Here is a 24,511-nt window from a genome sequence, read left to right as displayed (position 1 = left end):
TCATCTGCAACATTATGGAAATTACATAGAGCATTGGTTTCAGGATGGGAGCAACCCTAAATAGAAAGTCCCCATCATTCCAGACGTGTGTAAGACAAACCCCCGTCCACTGAGAAATGCCTGACTTCAACCAATCAGGATGTCAGAGGAAGCCGCGATGGCTCAGGCATAGGTCGGGCTTCTTAAGTAGTATTGCCTAAGGTGTGAGATGAGCATCTTGTTCGGCCAGGTGCAGGGGGGCCTTTTGAAAGGCAGAGGTGGGTTTACAGCTCTGCAGCAGGGAGGGCGGAGGGTGAGTATACTGATACTGATGATGGAGCAGACCAACTGGCTTTGAATCCTGGCTGCCCTAATTACCCGCTGTGTGACCTTGGACAAGTTATTGAGTCCCTCTATGCCTTGGCTTTACCAACCTGAAAATGGAGACTAATAATAGTATCTAATTTTGGCATTGTCGTGAAGATGTTAGAAGTGCAAGTGTCTGGCACTGTGTTAGTGCTCAATGAATTTTAGCTAAAAAAGAAAACCGATTTAAAGGGATCCAGGATCCCATTTTCACCCTGGGAGAAGGGAGAGAAACGGGACTAACAGAGGATGCTGGATGGTGGTGCGGCAGGAAATCCAGTGAGGTCCCGGAGCCTGGGGCACGGTCACCGTCTTGCAGGAAGTATCATGACTGCCTCATGGGTAATATGGATCAGACGGAAATCTACCGGGCAAGTAATACGTATGTAAGAAGTATTTCGTTTATACAAACGTTGTATGAGTAATATATTTGGTCTTTGTCCCCGGGTCTTGGCACAGAGCTCCTAAAACCCTTGGTATCTCCTGAGTGATGAGTGTCTTTCGTTATTCAGAAGGATCCCCTTTAGATTACCCCTGAGTTTTTGCTCGTGAGGTGACACAGGGTGCATCTGATCACCAATGAGACCAAGTGATCAGAAGGTTGGAACTTTCAGTTCTATCCACTGACCTCCTAGAAGAGGAGTGTGTGTGTGTGCATGAGCAGGAGGGGCTGGAGATTAAGGTCTATACAGATTCTTGAACAACAAGATTTGATGAGATTTCAGGTTGGTTGGTAGGCACATCCACGTGCTGGAAGGGTGGGAGACTCTGACTCCATGGGGACAGGGACTTCTGTGCTCAGGGCCTTTCTGGACCTTGCCCTACGTACCTCTTCATTTGGCTAGTTATTTGTGTCCTTTATGATATCGTTTGTAATAAACTGGAAATCATAAGTAAAGTGTTTCCCTGGACTCTATGAAACATTGTAACAAATCACTAAATCAAAGGAGGGAGCATGGGAACCCCTGATGTGCAGCCAAGTCGAACAAAGGTATGGGTAACCTGGGGACCCACTACTTGAGACTGGCATCTCAAGCCGGGGGCAGTCTTGTGTGACTAGGACCTTGACCTGTAGGGTCCGCACTCACTCAGGGCAATTGGTGTCAGAATCAAATTCCAGAGCAGGAGAAGTTCATTATCCACCCAGATTTCGTGGAGAAGTGGCCCATCCAGCCCAAATCTGTGAACATTGCTTCTCTGTGGCCAAAGAGTTGACCAGGACACTTAACCTACAGACTAGGGAGTGGTGTCTGGAAGCTGCAACATGGAGGCACCCTTTGCAGACTGAAGGCTAAAATAAAGCAGGCCATAGCGTTGGAAGGTAGCCTTCATGGTGTCAGGTTTTGAACCCAACAGTGTAGTCATTTGGGGGGAAATAAATAGAAAACACTGTATTTATACATATACATACATACATAGACACGTACATAAATGTGTAATTAGATATTTTGATGGATGCATTTTTTAAAGACATTTTATTTCATTTTTTAAAATCAAGTATGTTTAGTATTTCGTTGACACTTTCTGGGATCCTGTTGGAGGGAGGTAATGCCTCCTTACAATACTGTGAATAATTTGGTCCTTCATCAGACCTCTAAGCAAATGCACGGACAAGAAACAAAAATTGTTGCCAATAGCAGGAAAGCCTGAATGAAAAAACAGAAGTGGCACCCCTCTTCAACAGCAAAGTTGAGGATGAAGAAAAGTTGGACGATGCAACAAAGAGAAATTAAATTGGACCTCGGTTGTGAGCACAGCAGATAATATTGAGAGCCAGGCGCCATATACGTCTTTAACGAAGGAGCCCTGTAAGGCTCATAGCAACCGAATGACATGGGTATAATGTTGTCCCCACTGTATCAATGAGGAAACCGAAGCACCACTGGTGATGGGTGGTGAAGCCCAAACTGAAATCAGCCTGAAGACTGAGAATGCCATCATCACCATTACTGTTTCCTTTACAGAAACTAACATCAGAACTGCCCGCGTAAATCACTCGCACTTGGTTGATTCCAATGATTTCCTCCACTTGGGGTGAAATGTATATAGTTCGCACTGCTTAGCGGGGGCTATATAATTCTAAATAAATCTTTTTGTGGTCTTCAGAAAGTCTTGAGCTGTAAAGCCCCTCACAGATGTAGTAATTGGAAGAAACCTCGGCAGGATGGAAGCTGTCCTGGCACCGTGGTGACAACCCTGTTGCCCAGGCCGTGTACCTGGACAGCCTGCTTCATAGATTCACTGAGATGGCTCAGGCACTTCAGATTAATGTGGCCAAAGCCGGACTGTTACTTTTTCTAAGTCTGTTTTCAATTGGTGGCATCACCGTCCCTCTAGTCACTCAGACTATGAACCTGGGAGTCCCCATTTCTTCCCTCTCTTTTAGTCCCACACTCATGTCCAACTGGCCCTCAGGTCATCAGGTGCTGTTTTGTAAAGAGTCCCCAGAAGCGGCCTGGGCTCCACCCCTCTGCCACCACCCTGGTCCAGGCCGGTTCTGTGACTACTGCAGCAGCCGCTTTCCGACTGGAAATCCCACTTGGTTTTTGTCATCTTGCTTTTGTTTCTTGTCTTTTCCTTTTTAGTTTTATTTTTTCCTCTACAAACTGTGTTGATTTCTGTCATCTTTTGTGAAAGCTTGGAAGGCAGGCACCGTGACTGAAAATCAATTAGTAGCCACCTTGAAGATTTCAAAAGAAATTCTTAAATCTATATGAGACGATCAAAATCCATGACAGAAATGTGATTTTGGGGGAGGTCCTCCTTTTGCGGAAGATGAGAAATTTCATTTGGGGATTTTCCCCTGTAAATTTAATCCCATCACTTTCTTAGTTACATAAAAAAAATCCTTTGGGATACAACTGACCTTGCATCCATGCTAAAACAGTATTTGAGAGTTGTTACCTCTTTTCTATTTAACTGGCTTCAGTAGACAAGCACGTGTTTGCTAGCCGCTGTTTCCTCATTCTTGAGTATTTACCTCTGAATGCTGTTTTGTTTTTCTGGCAAGGGGCTTCAGGTATTTTATTCAGGTTGGGTCTTTGCATGTTTGAGAGAAGCTTTCTGGTGATTTCTCCCCACATGTCAACTGGGCTGGATGCTGGTGCCTTGAAAATGATACTCCATTGTTTGCTACCATTTACTGTGGGAAAGTGCAAGTCTGAAGCCCATATGTTATTTCTTACATAGACAACTACAGGAATATTGCCCCAGTATTTCTATGGGTAAATCTTATTTGCCGAAGGAAAAAATAAAAAAGGCCAGTCCCTATTTTTAAATTCTCTTTATTTAGATCCAAAATCTTTTTTCTGTTATCTGATGGTGTGTCTGCACCTTTGGAAATGTCCACCATTTGTTCTTGTTTCCTCTCATGATTTTTATCATGCTACCATTTCCTCTGAGTGTAGTGGGGGAGGGGAGCGACTTTTCTCAAGCTCATCTTCCACTTTGCCAGTTCTCTGAGCTCTGTGTGGCCTTATCTCCTCCGAGCCGCCTCCAAAGTGGCTTCTAATTTAATTATTGTGTTTCTCATCTTTAGAAATCCTTCCTAATCCAAAATTAATTTCTTATTGTGACTGCTTGTTCCTGTTTTATAGATTAAAAAGACTTCTCGGGTCTTGTTGAGGTCACAGATCAGATATCTGAAAAACGTTTTCCTCCCTCCTCTCATCTTCCTCCTTTTCCTGTTCCTTCTCTTTCTTCTTTTTCGTTCTGCTGTGAATGAATTTCCCGACTCTGTAGAGAAGCTCTCTTCCTTTGAGCTGCAAATTGGCATACACCTCGTGCTGCTTCTCATATTTGCTTAAATTCTTATAAAGAGGGACGTACAGGTCCACGCTTTAAGAGAAAAAGAAGAGACAGCCAAGGGATCATCTGTCATGGCCAAGTTTAGGAATCCAGAAGCTTGTGTATGTGTTGGGGGAAAGGGAGGAATAAAGGAAGAAGGGGAGACTCTGGTAGCCCCGCCCTCCAGGGGGCTTCCTCAGAGACACTAGAAACAAAACCCAGGGACTCTCGAGTGCACCTAGGAGCCAGATGGACAATGCGTAAGGGAAGGCAGAAGTTATTTCCACCAATGTAATTTTACTGAAGGCAAGCTCGTGTGCCTGCCACACCATGAGGCCAAACAAAGTGAAACATCAAAGTCTGGAGCAGAGAAAGGTTTACCGCAGGGCCAAGCAAGGAGGACAGGGTGGCTTATGCCCAAGAAAACCCTGAACTCCTGGAAGGGTTTCAGCAAAGCATATTTAAAGGCCAGATAAGGGAAGGGGGTCGCAGGGTATGTGATCAGCTTCGTATAATTCTCCGATTAGTTGATGTCAAGGTAAGGGCGGTCAACACTGTCAACCCCGAGGTGCCAGAAGGCATGGGGCTATACGTTTTCAATCATCAAGTATTTAATTTCTTCCCTTCGGTGGTGGTTTTAAACATCGGAAAAACTCAGGAAATAGACATGAGAAATAGACATGAGATACTACTGTCTGGGTCCTTCAGAGAGGAGCTACAGTGGAGAATATGGGAAAGGGCTCTGACCCTGGAAGTTTCCACAAGGTCCTGCTCAGTTACAGTAGGATCTCACCAAACCTCTATCTGCAAGTAGGTTTTTACTCTATCAATACCTGTTGAGAGTTGGTTTGGCTAGGAAGTTATGAGTTTGAGCTTTTAAATCCATCTTCCCATCCTTAGAACCTAGGCAGGCTAGTTCAAAGCTTAGCACTCCCTTGAATTACACTCTGAAAATAGATTCACTTACACTATTCTGGGTGCTGAGTTGCAATGGTGAGGAAACAGGCTTTGCCCTCATGGGCTTTGTAACCACAGGGCAGCAGGCAGAGGTTACTCCAATCATCGTATTAGTAAATGCAAGGGAAGGGTAACCGCAAACTGAGAGTGTGTCACTGGGAATGGGGCGAATGGGGAGGGAGGTCAGGGGATGCTTCCTGGAGGAAGTGGCATTTGAGCCTTGATTCGAAGGATGAATGGGGACTAAGCAAGCCACAGCGGGCAGGGTGGGAAGAGCAAGCCAGGCAGAGGGAACATGTGCAAAGCTCTGCGTGGGCGGAAGCCTGAACTATTTGAGGAATCTGAATTAAAAACTGTTTCTGTGGTTGGAGAGTGGGTGGGAGAGATGGGGGCTGGGGAGTGGTACCAGATGAGGTCAGAAGAGTTGGCTGTGTCATAGTTCAGGGCAAAGGGAGCCCCGGGAGAGTTTCTTTGAAGGATTGAGCTGAAATGGGTGATGGCACAGTCAGCTTTGCCTTTTGGACAAGTAACTCTGGAAGCAGAGGATGTCCAGGCTGGGGGAGGGGTTGGAGGAGGGGCAGATTAAAGAAGATGGTAGGACCTGAGATGTGAGCCCACTGTTCCCCTGTAGTTGTGCCCACGGGGGGTGTGCCCACTGGTGAATGGAGTGGTCTGTTTTAGTTTTTGTTTTTCCTGTGTGAAAGCACCTTATGTAGGGTGGTTTGTCCAAGTGGGTGTTGGGACAGACAGGGGAAATCAGTGTTTATTTGGGCTTGTTGATCTGACTCTCCTTTATAGGGTGTGGGAGAATATGTCCCTTGGTGGAATCTATGGGTTTGAGTCCACCAGGTTGGTCATGGCCCAAGGAAGCCTGTCTTGCAGGCTATTCCAGGCACCCTCCAGGGCTCTGGGAAGGGAACAGGAGCCCAGTCTCTCAAGCCACTGCTGCCTGGAGCCCACACCCTGACTTAGGGGGCAGAGGCTGGCGGCAGGCTCTACCACATTCTCCCCTTCCCTGCCCCAACATGGCACCTCTCCAGGAAGGGTAGTCCCCTATCAGACCTCAACGAATTCCTTTCACTGGGCAGAAATTTCTCAAAGCTGCTGACATGTCAATTACACCCCATCTGTATCCTCCAATAGGTACTGGTGAGTGGAGGTGCTGGAAAGCTGTGCTCACAACCTTGAGAATTATGAAGAGAAATATTTCTCTTGAAACACCTCTAAATAGCCTTTTCTAAAAGGTAAACTAGTTTATTCGGCTCAAAACAGGGAAGGAGCATGCCGGCTTTCTTCCTTCAGTGAGTAGTTTTAAAAATTTTTTTTTTATTTTTTAAAGTCTGCTACTTTTTTGGAGGAAAATGCTAGGTGGATTTGGAGTTGTTTGGGGAGCTCACTTATGAATGGCATTTCCTCTTTCATCAATGCCTGTTCAGGCCACAAAGGGTTAATTTAAAATGGCCTGATTCTCCCTGCAGGGAAGCACTGCCTTGGAGATACAACTAATTATACCAGCTCTGGGAGATCTCTGAGCTCATTTCAAGGTAGATCAGAGATGATTTCTGAAAATGTATTCATTGCTGAGTGGCTTTCATGGGAGAAGTGAGGGAGGGGACGGACGGTGCTTCCTCAGGACTAATTGGTTGTTTGTGTGCAATGAGAAACATAGCTCTTGGAATCTGTTCTAGGTTTTAATTTTTTATTCTATAGCCAAGATCTGTTATTAGTATAAAAATTCAATAAATTAATGGACTCTGCAAATCAGTATAAAATGATTAGTAGGTCAGAGGGAGGCCAGCCAGGGCAGGGAGGAAAAGGCAGGGGTGGGACTGAGGAGGACTGAAAAATAAGGTACCCATCTTAGGGGACGGCTGCCACTCACCTCTGGCTGACTTCTGCCACGTGGGAAGACGGGCTTCGTGTTGCCCTGTCTTCCAGTTTTTTCAAAAGAGGCTGATTTTTGCGTGGAATTAGTTGGCAGCTAAATTCACAACATCTCTGCAGGTCACAGAAGATGTAAATGATGTAGTCCACTTGCTGGCAACCTTGGGTCTAGACTATGAAGTAATTATTTTATCTCAGTGATTTACATCTCCTGGGGGGGAGGATTTACTTAGTGATTTTATCTCCAGTGAGTTACCCTCACAAAAAGGGAGAAGATTAAATTTTGGGTCCCCATACCTTGGGACTTTGTTTCTCTTTTCTTATTGGGAGGAGACTGGCATTTTCAGAACACTGCTCCTAAAGGATCCTATGATCAAAGTGGGAAAATATAATCCATGTCCAACCATTGACCCAAGCAGAGAATGACCACCAGGGAAACCACCAAAGTGACCCCTGAGGGCTGACAGTCAGCTCCCACCTATCACTTTCCCAGCCCCACGTGGTGTCCAGTGGAAGCTGCCATGTAAGGTTGTATAGGTTGTGTACTGTTCAACTGTAGAGGGCCTCATTCATATCATAGACTATGTGAATGGCACGCTGTGGGGTTGTGCAGTGTTATCACACAAGCCCTGCCAGAGACCAGATGTCACATGTTCCAGAAGAGGCAGTGATGTCACATTTGCCTGAATAGTAGGGTGTAATAAAAAAAAAAACTTTAATAGCGGTAACTAAGAAAATAGAGAAAACTAACTTTTGTACAATATAATAAGTGTAGACTTGAGAAATGCATGAATCTAAATGGATGGTGAGTGGAGGGAGAAATGGGTGACTCCTGGGAGGGGCATTCTTCAGGTTTCACAAGGAGATGGACAGAGAGCCTTAACCATTAGGCAGGGTGGAGGAGAGGGGAAAGAGGTAACCATTTTCTAGTTCTTAAGATGCCACTTAAAACAAAGGGGCAATTTTTCCCCGACCTATTTGGAGCCCAAGAAGTAGGCAGAGTACTTTTCTTAACAGTAAGAGCTCTTGAGGGAAGTACAAACAATGAGAGTGGCTTGGTAAGTCCCACCCTCAATAAAATGAAAAAATTTTCACTTATTGAAGTGAATGAGGTCAGATGTCCCAAGGGGCTTCCAGCGCCACATAGAAACATTTATCAGATGTGGAAACATGTTCACAACATATTGTTAAATGAAAATCAGTCTATAATAAGATGCTATGAACAGTGTTTGTTTAAAAAATGCATTCTTCTTTCCCTCTCTAAAAAAAAAATGAGTTTGTCTTGCGAATAAACAGATGTTTAGAAAATAAAAGGTTACCAAGGGCATTCACGAAAATGCTTACCTGGCTACAACTGACTTCTTGTATTTTGCATTTTTCTTTTTCTCAGGGTGTCTGCATTAAGAATTATTACTTGAGGAGTAAAAAAAAACACACACACACAATGAATATAATTCAGTATGAATATTCCCAATGCGAAGTTTTGAATAACATGCTTAATAACACAGAAAATGAAGATGATATGTGTTCAGTGAAAAAAGTAGATGGTAAGATTTGTTACATGTGGAACGATGCCGTGTTTATAGCAGTTTATGGGTCCGTGCATCTGTGCGCAGGAAAAAACAGTGGTTGTCACTAGTCAGTAAGCCTAGGGATGATTTCTTATTCTTTTTTTTTTCTGTATTTTCTGTTATAACAACTATAATTAATCTTGCAATAAATTTTTTAAAATAAGAAAAATTTCTGTTATATCTATATTACGTTTACTGTATTTACATTGCACATTTATTATAGCTACGTTCTATCTACATTTGTATTATTATAGCTACATGATGTTATATTTAATTGCTACTTGGTAACTAAAATTATTTAAATATGAATACCCACAGGATATCAGCAAAAGCATACAGGTCAGGAAACATCTCTGTAAACATTTTGTAAGACTTTACAACTTTAAACTCTTCATATTCATTTTTTTGTTTGTTTCCTGACTATTTCCATGTGGTAATTGCAGTAAAACCCTGAAAACAGCAATAATGAGAAAAGACTGGTTTGATCATGTCATTGCCCTGCTTAGAAACCTTCCGTAGCTCCCTACTGCTGTAGAATAAAGTCCAGACTCCCTTTGCAGACTTATAAGGCCCTCGATGAGCTAGCTTTGCCTACCTCTCTGGCCTCTGGTGTCCCCTGACCTTGGTCCCTGTGCCACTCCAGCCACGCACCCACCCTCTCCCCAGCCATCTTGGACTCCCGCCGGAACACCCTTCTTCCATGCCTCAAAACTCCCACACAGGGTTGAGGTACCAGCAAAACGTCTCTTTCTTTCAGCTCTTTCTGCTGCCCTGTTCAGTCATTCTTATTTATATATTCTCTCAGCACCTTGTGTGTCCCCTATTAAAGTACCGTGATGCTGTTGTCATCTCTTGTTTAGCTGTCCCTGCTCCCCACGAGACTTGTGTCCTAGGCATATTGCTCACTGTGTATTCCTAATGCAAAACCACAGGTGGTGCATGAGGATTTGCAGAATGAGCGAAGGAGCGAAGGCTTACCTTTAGGGTAAGCAGTGCAGAAAGGGAGGACTCAGAGGTTCCCATCCATCACGCAGCCTTTAGGGGAGGGTGTGAGTTGCGCGGGTAGGTTACAAAGGATTCCAAGAGTCTAAAGCATCTTAGAAGAAAAGCTCAGTTGAGGCTTTGGTTAATCCTTGAAAGAAGAGCCAACCAGACAGAAGAACTGGAAAGTGCTCACTGGCCAGAGTGGCGAGGATAGAGTGAGCAGGGGTAGAGGAGGAGGGTGGTGAGGGAAATGGGAGTTGTAGGAAGTGACCCAGGAGAGATTTTAGGTCGATTGCAAAAGCCGTTTAGTCCATACTTGGAGCTTTAGGCAACATGGAGCCAGCCGAGATGGGTTTTGTTCTGCACGGTTATTTAAACAAGTGGATTTAACAAATGGAAACAATGCCAATTAGCTCTCTGTCACAGCCCCCATGCGACAGCCGTGCCGCGCTCCATGTCAAAGAAATCCCCAACATGCGAACAGCTCATTTGCTCTGAAGGACTCAGCTATTCCATTCGAAATATGTTACAGGAAACAAGCTTATAAACGGTGTTTACAGGCGGAGTCATTTGGGAGCCAGAGCATTTCTGTTTTGCTGAAGCTCTTTAAAAAATTTATAGCAAGATCAACATTATAATGCCAATAAAGGGAATTTGTAAAAACCCAAACAAATAAAAAAACGTAATCACCAGTTGAACACAGGAGGATACAAAAAGTCTTGTGCTACAGATTTACTGGTGGAGAGGGAGAGTTTCTTAAAAAAATTTTTTTGATGAAAATAATACATGTTCATTATTTAAAAATGAAAAAGGAAAGGAAGAAACAAAGAAAACAGAGAGTACAAAATAGCTTTTAATGAAAAACCATCTTCTTGCCCTACCCCTTCCTGCTCTCAATCCTGTTTCTCAGAGGCAGTTTTAACCCGTCTTCATTTTTTTTTCCTAGCGGCTACCCTCACATCTCTAAATCACATGCAAAACTTGCTACTCCTTGGTTTATCAACCGTAGGCACTACCTACTGACTGTCAGCTCTGATGAACAGGCATTTTATTCATCTTTCACTGTATCCCATCTTCTCTCTCTCATCTTCCTGCTATAATTACCTTATTATATGGAATTGCCGTTGCAATTTTAGGAATAAACTTACACCAAAATTTTACATTTGAGGCCCTTGTAAATGTGAAGCATCTGATAGCCCCAGAAGGAGGAGGTCAGATGGCCATGGGAGGGGTGAATTGACAAAGTTTTGGGGGCAACAATTATGCCTCCTTTTCTCTTACGGTCCATATCCGAAGCACCGGCAGATTCTCTTGGCTCTGCTTTCAAGACACAGCCAGAGTTTTTTTGTTTGTTTGTTTTATGTGTGTGTGTGTCTGTGTGTGTATATTGAAGATAACACTGATTTATAACATTTTATGTTTCATGTATACAATATGTTTCTACTTCTGTATATGGTAGTGCTCAAAAAATTAAGAACTACCATATGACCCAGCTGTTCCACTTTATCTATCCAAAGAATAAGAAACACATCCAGAGTTCCACAGCATCTCCCGCTGTCCGTGGTGCTTCGGTGTCGGGCAGAGCCCTGTCTTCTCTTCCTGGATTATCGCCTTCGCCTTCTGATGGGGCTCCCACTTTCTGCTCTTGCTTCTCTGCAGAGCAAGCCTTTTCAAATGGAAGCTGGAGTATGTCCCTTCTCTGCTCAGAAGCATCCCATGACTCCCCACTTCACTCAGAGTCCCACTCCCCGCCGCACCTGGACCCCAGCCCCCGCCCCGATTTTGCCCCTGACCACTTGGCCCCTTGCGCACTCTTCCTCGCTGGCCTTGATGTTCCTGGGCCAATCCAAGCACACTCCCACCTCCGGTCCTGTGCACTTTCATCCGTTGTCTGGAATATTCTTCCCCCACCAATCTGCATGGCTCACTCCCTTTCCTGTGCAGCTCTGGAGGGAGTAGTAATAAGTACATGAGATGCTCAGGGCAGACCATTTCTTGAGGAAGTCTGGCTGGGGAGGAGGGAGGAAAACGGGGTACTAGGAAGAGACAGGTTGGGGGGAAGCTTTTAACAATAAAATGGCCCCAGGCATGCTTTTTTTGGTTAAAGTAGAAGGAGCTGTGGGAAAAAAGAGAGGCTAGGCATCGAAGAAAGAGAGAAACGTTAATGTGGAGAGAATATCCCCAAGGAGGCAGAGGGCGCAGATCAAAAGCATCAGTGGATGAAACAAAATTATTTTAATATTAAATATTAATTATTGCTTTAACAAGTTCATGCCTGAAAGCAGTAATTTTCTCTCTGAAATAGAAGGCAGGGTCTAATCCTGGGGGACTGGGCTAATTTAGGGGGCAAGAGGAGGGGGCTTTGTGGGGCTGAAGCACACCAGCTGCTGAGGGGAGCAGGAATGGGAGATGATTGGGGGTATATAAAAGCTTTGCCCTGCCCGCTGAGGGCCAAGCAAGGCTGGAGACCTTGAACTTGAAGGGTCCCCCTATATCTGCTTGCATGGTTTATTTTTTTCCCCTAATAATGCTCAGCCGTCCTTTAATGATAAAATAACAACAATAAGTAACATTTAGTGGAGGACTATCATTTTCCCCATTTTATTTTATCATTATTTTTAAAGTTTTTTTAGGGGGAAGGTAATTAGGTTTATTTATTTATTTTCTTAATGGAGGTACTGGGGATTGAACCCAGGACCCTGTGCATGCTAAGCATGTGCTCTACCACTGAGCTATACCCTCCATCCCCCACTCTCCCCATTTTAGAAATGGGGAAACTGAGGCACAGAGAGGTTACACAGCCAGATAGTGGTTGTCTTAGTCAGGGTTCTCCTGAGAAACAGAACCAGTAGGATATAGCTCTCTATCTCTCTGTCTCTATCTCTTTCCCTCAGCTACAGGGAAATCACCGAGGAAGAGGCAGACATAGAAAACAATGAAGAGACACGTCTTCCAGATGAGGCGGAAGGGAATGGAATACTCTCTGAGGACAATGAATGATTGATCCACATGATTACAGAGGCTGACAAGTGCCAGGCTCTGGGCTGGCAAGCTGGAGACCCAGGAGAGCCCATGTTTCAGTTTGAATTCAAAGGCAGGAAAGAACAAGTGTCCCAGCTCAGTAATCAGGCAGGAGTTCCTTCTTAGTCAGGGAGGGTCAGCCTTTTTGTTCTATTCAAGACTTCGACTGATTAGATGGAGCTCACCCACATGAGGGAGGGCAATCTGCTTTACTCCGCCTGCCTATTCAACTGTCAATTTCACCCAGAAACAGCCTTGCAGACACGCCTGGAATAATGCTTGACCAAATGCCTGGGCACCCCAAGGCCCAGTCAAGTTGACACATAATCTGAACCATCACAGTGGTGGAACCCAAATCCTAACCCAGGCGATCTCCACCCACTGGAGTCCAAAGTTGAAAACCTGCTGGGGTGGTGAACAACAGGCTGAGATACTGAGGAATGGTTGATGTAATTCCCCAAGGAAAATGTAAGCGGAGACATACTAGTACTGATGGTGTTATTAATAGTAATTCATATTTTTGGAAGTGAAGTCAGGACTGGGAGGTAGTAGAAGCCTCTGGTGGATGTGTTAGATAGGGTATAGGCTTAGCTGCTGTAACGAGTGGAGCTGAAAGTACAGAGGCTTCAATAGAATGAAAGGTGATCTCTTTCTCCCATGACAGTCTACAGGTGGGTAGGGGGGTTTTGCCAACCCCAATACACGGCTCCATCTCTAGGTCCGGCTCTTCTAGTTGCGCCCACCTCCCAGACAGAGGGAAGAAGGGAGGCACAGGGCAGTGCAGGCTTGCCCTCTTTACAGCCTACAAGTGGACCATCCAATACGGTAGCCAAAAGCGGTTACTGAGACTAAGGGAGTGAATTTTATATTTAAATTAATGTTAACTAGTTCAAATTGAAATTAAAAAAGAATACTCTGTTCAGTTATTGGAAAACTTAAGTGTGTTTGGAACAACTTGGATCTATGAATATATACTTTTTCAACTGTGAATTTTATGAAGTCTAAATACAGATCAACTGTTTTGAGTGAAAAGCTAGCATCATTATAGAGATTGCTATAAATATAAAATATCCACTGGATTTTGAAGACTGAGTATGGGAGAACGAATGTAAAATAGCTCATTACTAATTTAAAAATATTGATTACATGTTGAAATGGTAACATTTTGAATATGTTGGGTTAAATAAAATATATCATTAGAGCGAATATAACCTGTTTCTCTCTACTTTTTGAAAATATGCCTACTGGAGAGTTCAAAATTATGCGGCTCACGTTACATTTCTATTGAACTGTGCTGGTCTAGAGTCCTGGAAAATGTACATAGCACTTAAGCCGGCATCCCATTGGCCAGAAATCAGTCACGAGATAATTACCTTCCTGTTTAGAAGAGAAGCACACATGTAATTCTTCCCAGTAAGTGTATAGACACCATTGCGGAGTTGCACTTTAAATTTTGATAGTGCATTTGAATTTCATACACATCACCGTATCATCCTTATTAGGACCAGCATAAGGCCTGGCTTAGTGTAGGTCCTCAACAAACATTTGTTGAATAAATATAGGAATAAATTAGGCCATTTGGATGAAGATAAAAGGATGGGAGGTAGAATACATAATTCATTCATTGAACAAATACTTTAATATTTTCCCTTCCGGGCACTGGCAATAGAGCAGTGAACAAAAGAGACAAAAATTCCTGTTCTCTGGAGGAGTGAGGCTTAAAATAATCATATAAGCCTGAAATAAATGATATGATGTTCATAATAAATACTATGAATAAAAATACAAGAGATTGGAGAGATTGAGAGAGACCGGGGAGGGGGGTGCATTTCTGATAGGGTGACCCAAGAAGCATCTTTGAGTTGGCAACATCTGTCCAGAGACCTGAGTGAAGCAGACAAGCTAGACTTGGAGATGTCTGGTGTAAAAGCATTACAGGCAGAAGGAGAAGGGAGTGCAAAGGTCCTGAGGCCAGAACATGCTAGTGTTTGTGGAGTAACAGCATGCAGGCAACGTCACTGCAGAGGTGAGGGTAAGAGTGAGAGAGACACAGACAGGATATGTCGGAACAGAAGGCAGGGGCCAAAAGATTTGGATTCCATCAGGCTTGATCCTCTGTGGGGAGGTGGCCACCAGAAGAGTCTTCTTCTTTGAAGTTGTTTAAAATTGTTACTGCATCTTTTGTGAGCTCTTCCTGCCACAAGAGGCATGGAGGTGTGCAAAGTATTATGAAGCTGGGCCGAGGCGGGGCGAGAGCCCGGCTTTCTCTGACTTCTGCTGAAGGGCTTTCAGAAATTGGTTTACTTAGCTGTGTTTAGCATGCCCACACTTTCTCTTTAGGTCGCTGAAGATGGAGCAGAGAGCTGTTTTGGGCTTCCTTCCAGACTTGGAATTAGTTTGTTTTCTGTCTTTTATCACAAATATCCTGCTGCCCTTTGCCAGTATTCCTGGTAATGGAACCTTTTTGTTTTGTTATATTTTAATCTGCTTAGTGCATGTGGCTTGTCTATCTGGCCCCACAAATCACTGGTTATCATCACAGTCAATGGTCTGTGTCCAGCCAATTTCACAGACAAACACCTCTCTCCTGGTCACGGTCCCCAACGTGAGGAAGTCTGATTTACAAAGTCAATAAAAATGCATTCAGGGAATTACTGGGCCTGCTGGCTTAATAGATGAGATTAAAATCTCCAAGTTTAGGACACTAAGAAGTCATTGAACATGCGTAAGGTGGCAAGTGGGTTATGGAAACGTCAGCTGGTCAGGGACGGGCACCATTGGAAGAGGACTTACAGGATGACGAAAGGACTAATTGATTATTTGCCTTCGGTGCCTTTCCCAGCATGACCTGGGGAACAGATAGCATCGTATATTTCACTGGTCACTTTGGAGAGCAGAAACTTTTCTTTTTTTTAGTGGAACACCATCTAGAACAAAAAAAGTAAGGCATTTTGTAAGGAATTTTTTTTAGATTAAAATTTTCCTCATTACCCAATGAACGCGTTCATTTTAGGCTGGCTTACCTGGAAGGCAGGAGGGGGTAAAGCAGGACTGGGGCAGAGGGAGAAACTGGGCTGTGATGCATCACAACAAAGGCCTCAGGTGATCCCTTGGGAGCTCTGGAGATGGGAGGAAGACATGCGACCAGGCCTTCGCATGCCAACGTGGACCAGTCATTAGACGCAGATGTCCCCGGGAAGTGCACGTGACCCTGGGTGAGTCCGCTCCTTCAGCTGAGGACAACTCCTGGAAAGTGTCTCAGAAACTGGGGGCAGGAGAGCCTCCTGGGAGCAGGGACCTGAGTGGTGCATCACAGTATCCACTACAGTAGACAGTTTAGAAAATAGCGAAAAGAAGAAAATAAAAATTACTCCATTTCACCGACCTGAGAAAAGGATTAACTTTTCTGTATATGTCTTCTCCATCTTTTATATCACGCGGACATGTGTATGTGTAAGAAACGTGTATTGTCTGTGTATGCGCACACATACACATATGCACCCACATATATATGGGTAAAAATAAATCATACTATTTCATAGTTTGCTTTTTCCTGAATATAGCATAAACGTTTTCTCTGTTAACACAGATTGAAATAGACACAGCTAGCCTTTTGTCCAATTTCATATCAAAGAATTTTCATTAAGGAAATAATCTGAGATGTACATACAAGATGTTTATTGCAGCGTTATTTATACTGGTTAGAAAAATCTAGAACAACCTAATGTCCAACAATAAGGATCTGATTAAACACATTATGGGATATCTCTACCATGGCCACATAATCAGATGTCTGTTTCAATGATGTGAGAAACTGTGCCCAATATATGGCTCAACACTGGGAAAAAATCCAGGATACAAAACACTAGCATTTGGTAGGAAAAAAGTATATCTACATTGGAAAAAAATAGTAGATTAACCACCAAAATGTTCCCAATGGTTATATCTGAACGATGGAATCACGATGCTTTGCTTTGCTTTTTTCTTTCTTTTCTTTTCTTTTTAATAGTTTTCTCGTTCCTTTTTTATGAATGTATTATTTTATAAATAGAAAAAAATTTAAAACATTTTTGGTTGGTGCCTCCATTTTTTAACAGTACTTTAAAAATGAAAATGGTAATTCATGCATATGGCAAAGTAGTTGATAAAAGAAAATGTTATACAATGAAAAGTTACCTCTGTCCCATTCCAGAAATCTCCCTCTTCCCCAGTTCTCTCCCTAAGAGGCAACCACTGTGAGCCATTTCTTTTACATCCTTGTCGGGATGTTTTATGTAATATATATACATATATTCAAACACACATGTGCACACTCATGCGTGTAAGAGAGAGAGCATACACTATGCACTACGTAACACCCCCCCAACTTGAAATGTATCTTGCAGTACTTTCCAAGTCACAACATAGAGATGAGCTTCATTCTTTTAGTGTCTCAGTCATGTTTTACACCCACCACCCCCCCAGACGGAGGTGGGAGTGAGTGGTAACTCACAGTAGATGTACAGAAAGTGTTTGTTGGATGAGTGAGCTTACTGAAGAGGTAAGAGAGGATTCCATCCCTCCCATGTCATCTAGAAGATGCTTCTCTGCGTTGTTTTCTGTCCCTACTTCTTCCCAGGTCCTCTCCCTCTAGTCTCTGTATGCACGCTCATCTCACCCTCAAAGGCAGGAAAGAAGGAAGGGAGGGGTGGAGGAGGGGAGATGGAAGGAAAGGAAGGAAAATGAAAATAGAAAATCTCTCAACCTGACTTCTTCACATCCTTCCTGGACAGCTGACTCATACCCCTGTTCGAGGCCAGGTGTCCTTCTAGGATATTCCAGTAAACAAAAACTTAAAAGTGTCTGCCCTCACGGAGTTGCATTCTAGTGACATTCGAGATGGACACTGAACAAAGATGTCAGATGCCAGTAGGAGCTCTGAGCACCGTGTTCAGTATCCAGGCCTCCTTGAGCAAGTCTCCACTACCCTCTGAGGGCACAGGTGGGCCACCCTGCTCTGGCCTGTGGCTTGTGGCCAGGGGGTGCCTGTGTCTTTCTCATCTTCCACAGGACCCCCCTCCTCTTGTGCACCCTGCTGTCCTGTCAATTTCCCCGGATGTCTCAGGCCACCATTAATTGAGCACCAAGTTCTACATGCCTGATGCTGAAATAAGTATTTTATATCTATGAACGTGAATGAATCTTTTGACATAGGTACTGTTACTATCTCCATTTTGCAGATGATAAAACTGAGAATTACAGAGGAATCAGAAAATTTGAACCATGGCAGACTCTCAGGTGTCTTTAACATCTTAACATGACATGTTAAATATGTGTTGACAGATAGGCAACCATCACTTCTTAAAAGTTGGGAATCTTGCCTTTGGGGTAAATATTTATAGGATAATTGATTTTTCACTCACTGGCTCTTGATTTTTTTGCAACAGTTAAACTGATAATCAATTAAGTTATTTAGCATATTATTACTAGCACCTACTCTGTTCCAGGAACTTTCTAAGCTTTGGAGAGACAAAGATTAGGATGGACTGGTCCTCTGGTGGACCTAGGGGTGACGATGTAAACAACTGACCATAAGAGAATGCAGGTTGGATTACATCAAATGTAAAAGTAATGACAGTAACTTGGCCAGCAACATTTATTGAGTATCTGGAGAATGTGTTAAGCACTTTATAGGCACTGCCTGACAGGAGCCTCATAAGAATCCTGAGATTTTACAGGTGAGGAAAAGCAGACTTAGAGAAGGTCAGTCCCCTGCCCAGGGGAGTCTTGCCAAGATAGACTGTGGGACGATGCCCAGTCAGATTTAAATTTCAGAGACGCTTGTTCCATACTTAGACCCCCAAATTATTCATTGTTTATCTGAAATTCAAATTTCACTGTGTGTTCTGTATTTTTATTTGCTAAATCTGACAGCCCAAGCTCAAGTCATCCAACCAGCACTTGAACCCAAATCTGTCTCCCTTTAGGGATGGCTCTTGGGACCATCATGCACTATAATTGAACACAAGGTCAACAGCCGCAAGCCCTCAAATGCCCCCCAGCGTCAGATATTCTGCAGACTGTACTGGCCTTCTAGGGAAGGCACCAACCACAATGGTACAGGCCCTTAGAGAAGTTAGTGGTGTGTGTGTGTGTGTGTTTGTGTGTGTGCGTGTGTGCGTGTGTGTGTGTTCAGAGATGGAGCCAGGAGGGGCGGGGGAGTCTCGCCACCTCTGCCCTGCAGGTGCGAGAAGACAGCAGCGAAGCAGCCAAGTGAGTGGCTCATATCTGTGCTGCTCCTTCCGGAGGGAAATCAATGATTGAGTTAAAGCCTCACATGCCCCGTGCTGTGGATTGGGGCCATCCCAGCGGAGCTGCTCTGCTGAGCCTTTTTATAAACCAGCAACAATTTACACTCCAAATGAAGTCCTAATAAACTATCGTGCAGCCCTGCCAGGAGGAGGCCGGGTAAATACTTCTTTTTAATAAAACACATGTGGGCTGGTCTCAGCAGGGCTGGAACCGTTGTGCATCCGCCTCCTTGTAGCCTGGACCCCGGGCCCCTGGGGAGGGATCCCTGCACAGCCCGGCTGGGTAGGCTTTATCTGTTCTTATTTGCCCAGGTCTGTGCTCTGGGTCTTTCAGCTCCTGGGGTGAGAGGGGTCTTAGATTTCAGCCAGGACAGTCCCACACTGGGTGCTGGAATTCTAGGGTTTCTCGGCCACGTGTCCATGATTCCTCTCTGCTGCTCCCAGGAGACAGTGCTGCACGGTTATTGGAACTGGCCTGGCTGGAGTCTGACAGCTGGATTCATGTACCTCTTCCTAGCTGTGCGACCTTGGGCACATTGAGGCCCTCTGTGCCTCACCTTATCATTTACAAAATGAGGATAATTATAGTACCTATTATTTAAAGTTGTGGCACTATGCCTGCCTTAAGTGCTCAGTGATAACCATTACTGTGATTTTATTATTAAAGTGGCATCATATATAATGACTGGGACATCCTCAGCACATAATTAATGCTTAGTAAATGGTATAATCTTGATACTATTATATTTAGGATGACTGTGAGTATTAATAAGCTGTATCAGAAAGACCTTTATAACTTGGAGAAAACGTTATGTTGCTGTAAATTCTAACCATTGCTCTAACTTCATTTTAAGAGGAGCTAAATAAATACAAATTTAAATAATTTTAATGAATTTTAATAAATTTAAATAATAATGTTTGCCCCAATCCCAAATGTACCCTAAGTTTATGTTTGTCTCAGGAGAAAGTACACCAATTCCTCCAGCTATTCCTCCAGACATCCTCGCTCTTTTCCCGTCAAGCCTCGGGTTTAAAATGGGGACGAGAATCCTCATCTTCCAGGAGGGAAGACGTTAGTGTATATTAAAGTCCCCGGCATGTTGGTAGCACTCACTCTTCCCTCCTGTACCGTCCCAGCCCCCATGAGAGTAGAGTGTCATTGTCCCATTTCCTAAGAGCCAGCCTAGCTAGTGGCTCTGAGCACATAGGCTGGAGTCAGGTTGCCTGGGTCCAAAACTGGCTCCGTTAAAGCTGTGTGACCTTGGGCAAGTTACTTAACCTCTCCTTGCCTCACTTACCTCACCTGTATAGTGGGAACAATAACACTGCGTGCTCATGTTGATTAACTGAGATGAACCAGGCAAGGCACAGGGCCTGGTGGATAGTAGGCACCCTGTCAATAGTCTTAGGCTGTTATTATTCCAAGTGAACCACGGAGAAATGGAGGCAATACTCAGGCCGAGGACACGATTCCCTAACCCTCTCTGGCCCAGCATCAGTCCGCCATCCTTGGCCTCTCCTCCCGCTAAACTGCTTCATTCTGAGCTTATGGTCTTTCCCACAAGAGCCACCGTTAACATCAACACTCTTATTTTGTCCCCCACCAACTGTTATTTCCTTTGGACTCAAGTGTAGGCCTTCACATGAATCCCTGTTTAATTTCATCTTGCTAGCTTTGTGCTGCAATTCCAATTGTTCAAGAATCTTTTGGATGCTCAGGCTGTCATCCAGCATTGGCCAGCTCTCCAGCTACCCTGGCTTGTGGACAAAGTGGACAAAGGAAGAGCCAGGGCCTGCGGTGGACCTATGTTTCTCCTGCCTGCCCAGAATTCAGGCCCACTTTTTGGTCAACTGCTCTTCAATATTCCTTTAGGGAATCACCCCTCCCCCATGGCAGAATTGTCAATCAAGGTGTCAGAGGAGGGTACAGGTCCCCTAGCTGGGCCAATCAGATTCTTTCTCTGAAAACATACTGTTGAGAAGAATGACATAAGGAATATTCCCCACATAAGAAAAAGAAGAAAAAAAGAGGAAAAAAAAAAGTCAGAGCTGGTTCATCCTGAGCAGCTACTTGAAGACATTGTTCGCTAGATCCTATTTAATGGCTCCTGAGTGCTGCCTTTTTCCTGTCCTGTCAGGGCCTGGTTCTTCTGCTGTGCCTTGGATGGCATGTATCAGGTATTTATTGCCACAAGAATGTTGTGTAACAAACTATAATGGGCTGAGTTTTGTCCTCCCCAGATTCATAGGTTAAAATTCTAACCCTCAGTACCTCAGAATGTGACTATTTTTGGAGACAGGACCTTTAAAGAGGTGATTAAATTAAAATGGCGCCATTAGAGTAGGCCCTAATCTCATCTGAATGGTGTCCTTATAAGAGGAAATTTGGACACACAGAGCATCAACAGACATGCATGTGCACAGAGGAAGGACCATGTGAAGACACAGCCAGAGGGCAGCCATCTGCAAGCAAAGGACAGTGTCCTCAGAAGACACCAAACCTGCTGACACCTTGATCTTGGACTTCTAGATTCCAGAACTATAAGAAAATTAATTTCTGTTATGTAAGCCACCCAGTCTTGTGGTGTTTTGTTATTGTAGCCCTAAAAAGCCAATGAAAAGCCATCCCCAATTTTAATGACTTAAAACACTAATTGTCTAGTCAGCTTCTGAATCTGTGGATCACGTAGGGGGTGCTTCTGGTCTCTATTAAGTTCACTCATGAATATGTGGTTAGCTGAGGGTCAACTAAACAACTCTACTGGCCTTGGCTGGACCCTCTCACATGTCGGGGTGGGAGGGTCAGCTGGGATTTGAGTGAATTCTAAGATGACTTCAGGTGAGACAAATGGGGTGACTCAGCCATGTTCAACATGTCTCCTCCTCTAGCAAGTTAACAGGGCATGTTCTCAGGATAAGGGCAGAGGACAAGAGACAGTTGGAAATGCCAAGGCTTTCTCAGGCCTCTGCTTGTGTCACAAGTGCTAACGTCCCATAGGCCAGAGCAAGTTGCAGGGGTGGGAGCAGCTACAAAGTCACATTACAATGAGTATGGTTGCAGGGGGTGGTGAAGAATTGGAGGTACTGAATCAACTGCGTTCCATGAGCTTGTTCAAAACCTCCTGACAAATTAATTTTTCTGCCACCACACCCCCTGCCAGCCCCTTGCCTTTGTCCCACCTCCCAATTGGTTTTTGTTGCTTTAGAAGAGCCCTCACTGCTACAGAGCTGGGAGATAGAATGGACTTGTAGCTACGTCGGCGTCTCGGCAATGGAAGAGAGAATTTCAAAATGGAAGCCATGGTCAACAGTGCCAAACGGTGTAAGACAGCAAATGATATAAAGACTGATAAAGGCCTATTGGATTTAAGAGCAAGTGGGTTACCTGTCACCTTAATAAGAATGGTTTTTATGGGGAAGTGGGGGCAGAGGCCAGATCGGAGTGAGTGAAAAGGCGATGAAGGGGAGATTGTGAGTATGGACAACTCTTTGAAGAATCTTGAGTGATACCGAGCTGAGTGAGGATGTGGGGTTAGAGAAGAGTTTTTAAAATTTGTGTTTATAGATGGGGAAACATGCAAAAGAAGCTGGCAGGGTGCAAAGTCTAATTCTAAGCAACTGAACTAGGATGACCCAGCCCCGCCTCCACTGGGCAGGTCCCTTCCTTTGGCTGAGTCCAGGGATTCTTGTTACTCCCATTGGCTTTCACTTTACTGCATTAGCATCTAAAAGCTCGCCAGATGCCCCGACAGAAATGTTGCCTATCTTTACCAAAACTTTCCTGTCTCTGTTCTATTATACCATGTGAACATTTTCCCTCCCACCCCTTCACGATACCCCAAAACATGCTCCCCAGATGGGTGGAGTCTGGGATACTAATGGAGTGGTGGTGGGGTACGGGTGGGATCATTTGACTTTCCCAGCTTGAGATCACTCCCTCTCAGGCATCCAGTCAGGATGGCAGTCCGTGACACCCCAACTACATGGAAATCCTGGTAAACTCAGAAAAATCAGAAAAGAAAAACTTACCTCTTATATAACTGAATTACACCTGGGGCATATACATGCAACCCCTCTGGAGGATGAAAGAGAATGGAAGCCTGTTCCTGGGAAAAGAATAGGGAAGGGAGAAAAATACCCTAATCTGAGCCCTCCGTGAGGACTGGAACCAACTCATGCAATAAGTATGGACTTCATGCAGCTCCACCACTTGCTATGTGACCTTCCACAAGTGAACTGACCTCTCTGGGCTTCATCTTCATAGGATTGCGAGGATTAAATAAAATTCCACTTGTAAAGTAGCATGATGCCTGTCTAGTAAATTCCTCTATTTTTAAAAACCATGTTCAGTTATTAAGTTACAGCCTCTCAGCTCTAAACCCAATGCTCTTTATTCAGCTTTGTGATTCTGGGATTGGGACTCCGCACATTTCTGCTGTGCCGGCGGCTGCCTATCAGGCTCTGTCTATAGGGGGCGCTAGAGGGAGGCTGTGAAGTCGGAAGAGGAAGGCGAGACTTGCTTCTTCTGGTTTGTGTGTGTCTAAGGCTTTCCCTAACGTGCACCTGATCCAGTCTGTGGTTTTCTCCAAACTCACAGGACCAGTTTCATTGGAGGCTCCAAAACCAACTAGCTGGCACCCCTTCCTCAGAGATTTGGGCTCCAGACCCACCCAGCCCCTCCTCTGAGCTGCTGAGTTTTGATAATTCCTCCCCCTTCCCTTCTTGCTATAGTTGGAGTGGTGGTAGCTGCTTCCTTTGGGGGCTAGCTCTGTGGTAACTTGGAGTTATTATTTTTTTCTTCTTTCGGTTGATTATCACCATGTTAAAATTCCTCATACTAAACACCCCTGTTCCAATAACTGGCGTAGCTCGTCTCCTGACCAGACCCTGAATGGCGAGCCCACTCTCATAGAACCTCATACAAGTACTATCATGGGCTCAATCCCATTGTCCAGAATTGTTTCTTTCCTTCTATTCCCATTCATACGGGTTTCCCCCTCATAGTGATCTGTAATCCTGGCTGTGTCAGAATCCACTGGGACTTTTGTTAAATCATCTTTTGGGGGTTCCCACCTCTGGAGACTCTTAACTCACTTGGGAAGCAGAGAATCTGCAATCTTATTAAGTGCTCCTGGTTTGGGAAATCACTTTTTTTTTTTTTTTTTTTTGCAGTCCGGGACCAGCTTTTTCCACCTTTGTTCCCAGGACCCCAGCGCTGTGCAGGGCCCCATGTGAGATCTTGATGAAACAGTGGACAGACATTACGTTTGCACTGTTCTGCAGCCACTTCCCCTCCATGCAACCAGGGAACAAGGAGAGCTGCAAATGGTTTTATGTTTTCCCTTAGGTGAAAGAAGGTTAATGGTGGTCAGGAGGAGAAGGTCCACTCAGTTTTACTTGCTTCTAAGGTAAGATATTGGACAGAAGACCCAAGCCCAAAGTGTATTAAGAATAAAGCTAGCATATGGTGATGGATGTTGACTAGACTCCTTGTGGTGATCATCTCACAGTATATATAAGTCTCGAATTATTGTGTTGTACACCTGAGACTAAGAATATGTCAATTGTACCTTAATAAAATTTTAAAAAACTTTTATAGTAAAAGAATAAAGCTAGCAAGCATTTTGAGAAAGTGTCCTGTAAAATAATAAATCATTGCTTTCAGGAAGTACT

The 24,511-nt window shown here is 44.2% G+C and overlaps 1 long non-coding RNA gene across 2 annotated transcripts in view; it reads right to left on the bottom strand.

Annotated features, from left to right (window-relative positions):
* Positions 1–1,807: 1,807 nt before the first annotated feature.
* The window catches only part of LOC141573899 (uncharacterized), an 85,031-nt gene continuing 62,327 nt past the window's right edge, over positions 1,808–24,511 (bottom strand). The window contains exons 2-5 of one of the 2 annotated variants that reach the window (XR_012500331.1): positions 15,572–15,870; positions 9,522–15,475; positions 8,317–8,385; positions 1,808–4,182 (exon numbers count right to left, since the gene is read on the bottom strand). This is a non-coding gene — a long non-coding RNA (uncharacterized LOC141573899). Of the gene's footprint in view, positions 4,183–8,316; positions 8,386–8,417; positions 15,476–15,571; positions 15,871–24,511 lie in introns of those variants that run through there. The other variant, XR_012500332.1, reaches the window with a different exon arrangement.

Source organism: Camelus bactrianus, chromosome 18 (genome assembly GCF_048773025.1).
Source record: "Camelus bactrianus isolate YW-2024 breed Bactrian camel chromosome 18, ASM4877302v1, whole genome shotgun sequence".
Lineage (NCBI taxonomy): Eukaryota > Metazoa > Chordata > Mammalia > Artiodactyla > Camelidae > Camelus > Camelus bactrianus.
Note: the sequence above shows the minus strand (reverse complement) of the source record. Positions and strands in the feature narration are given on the sequence as shown.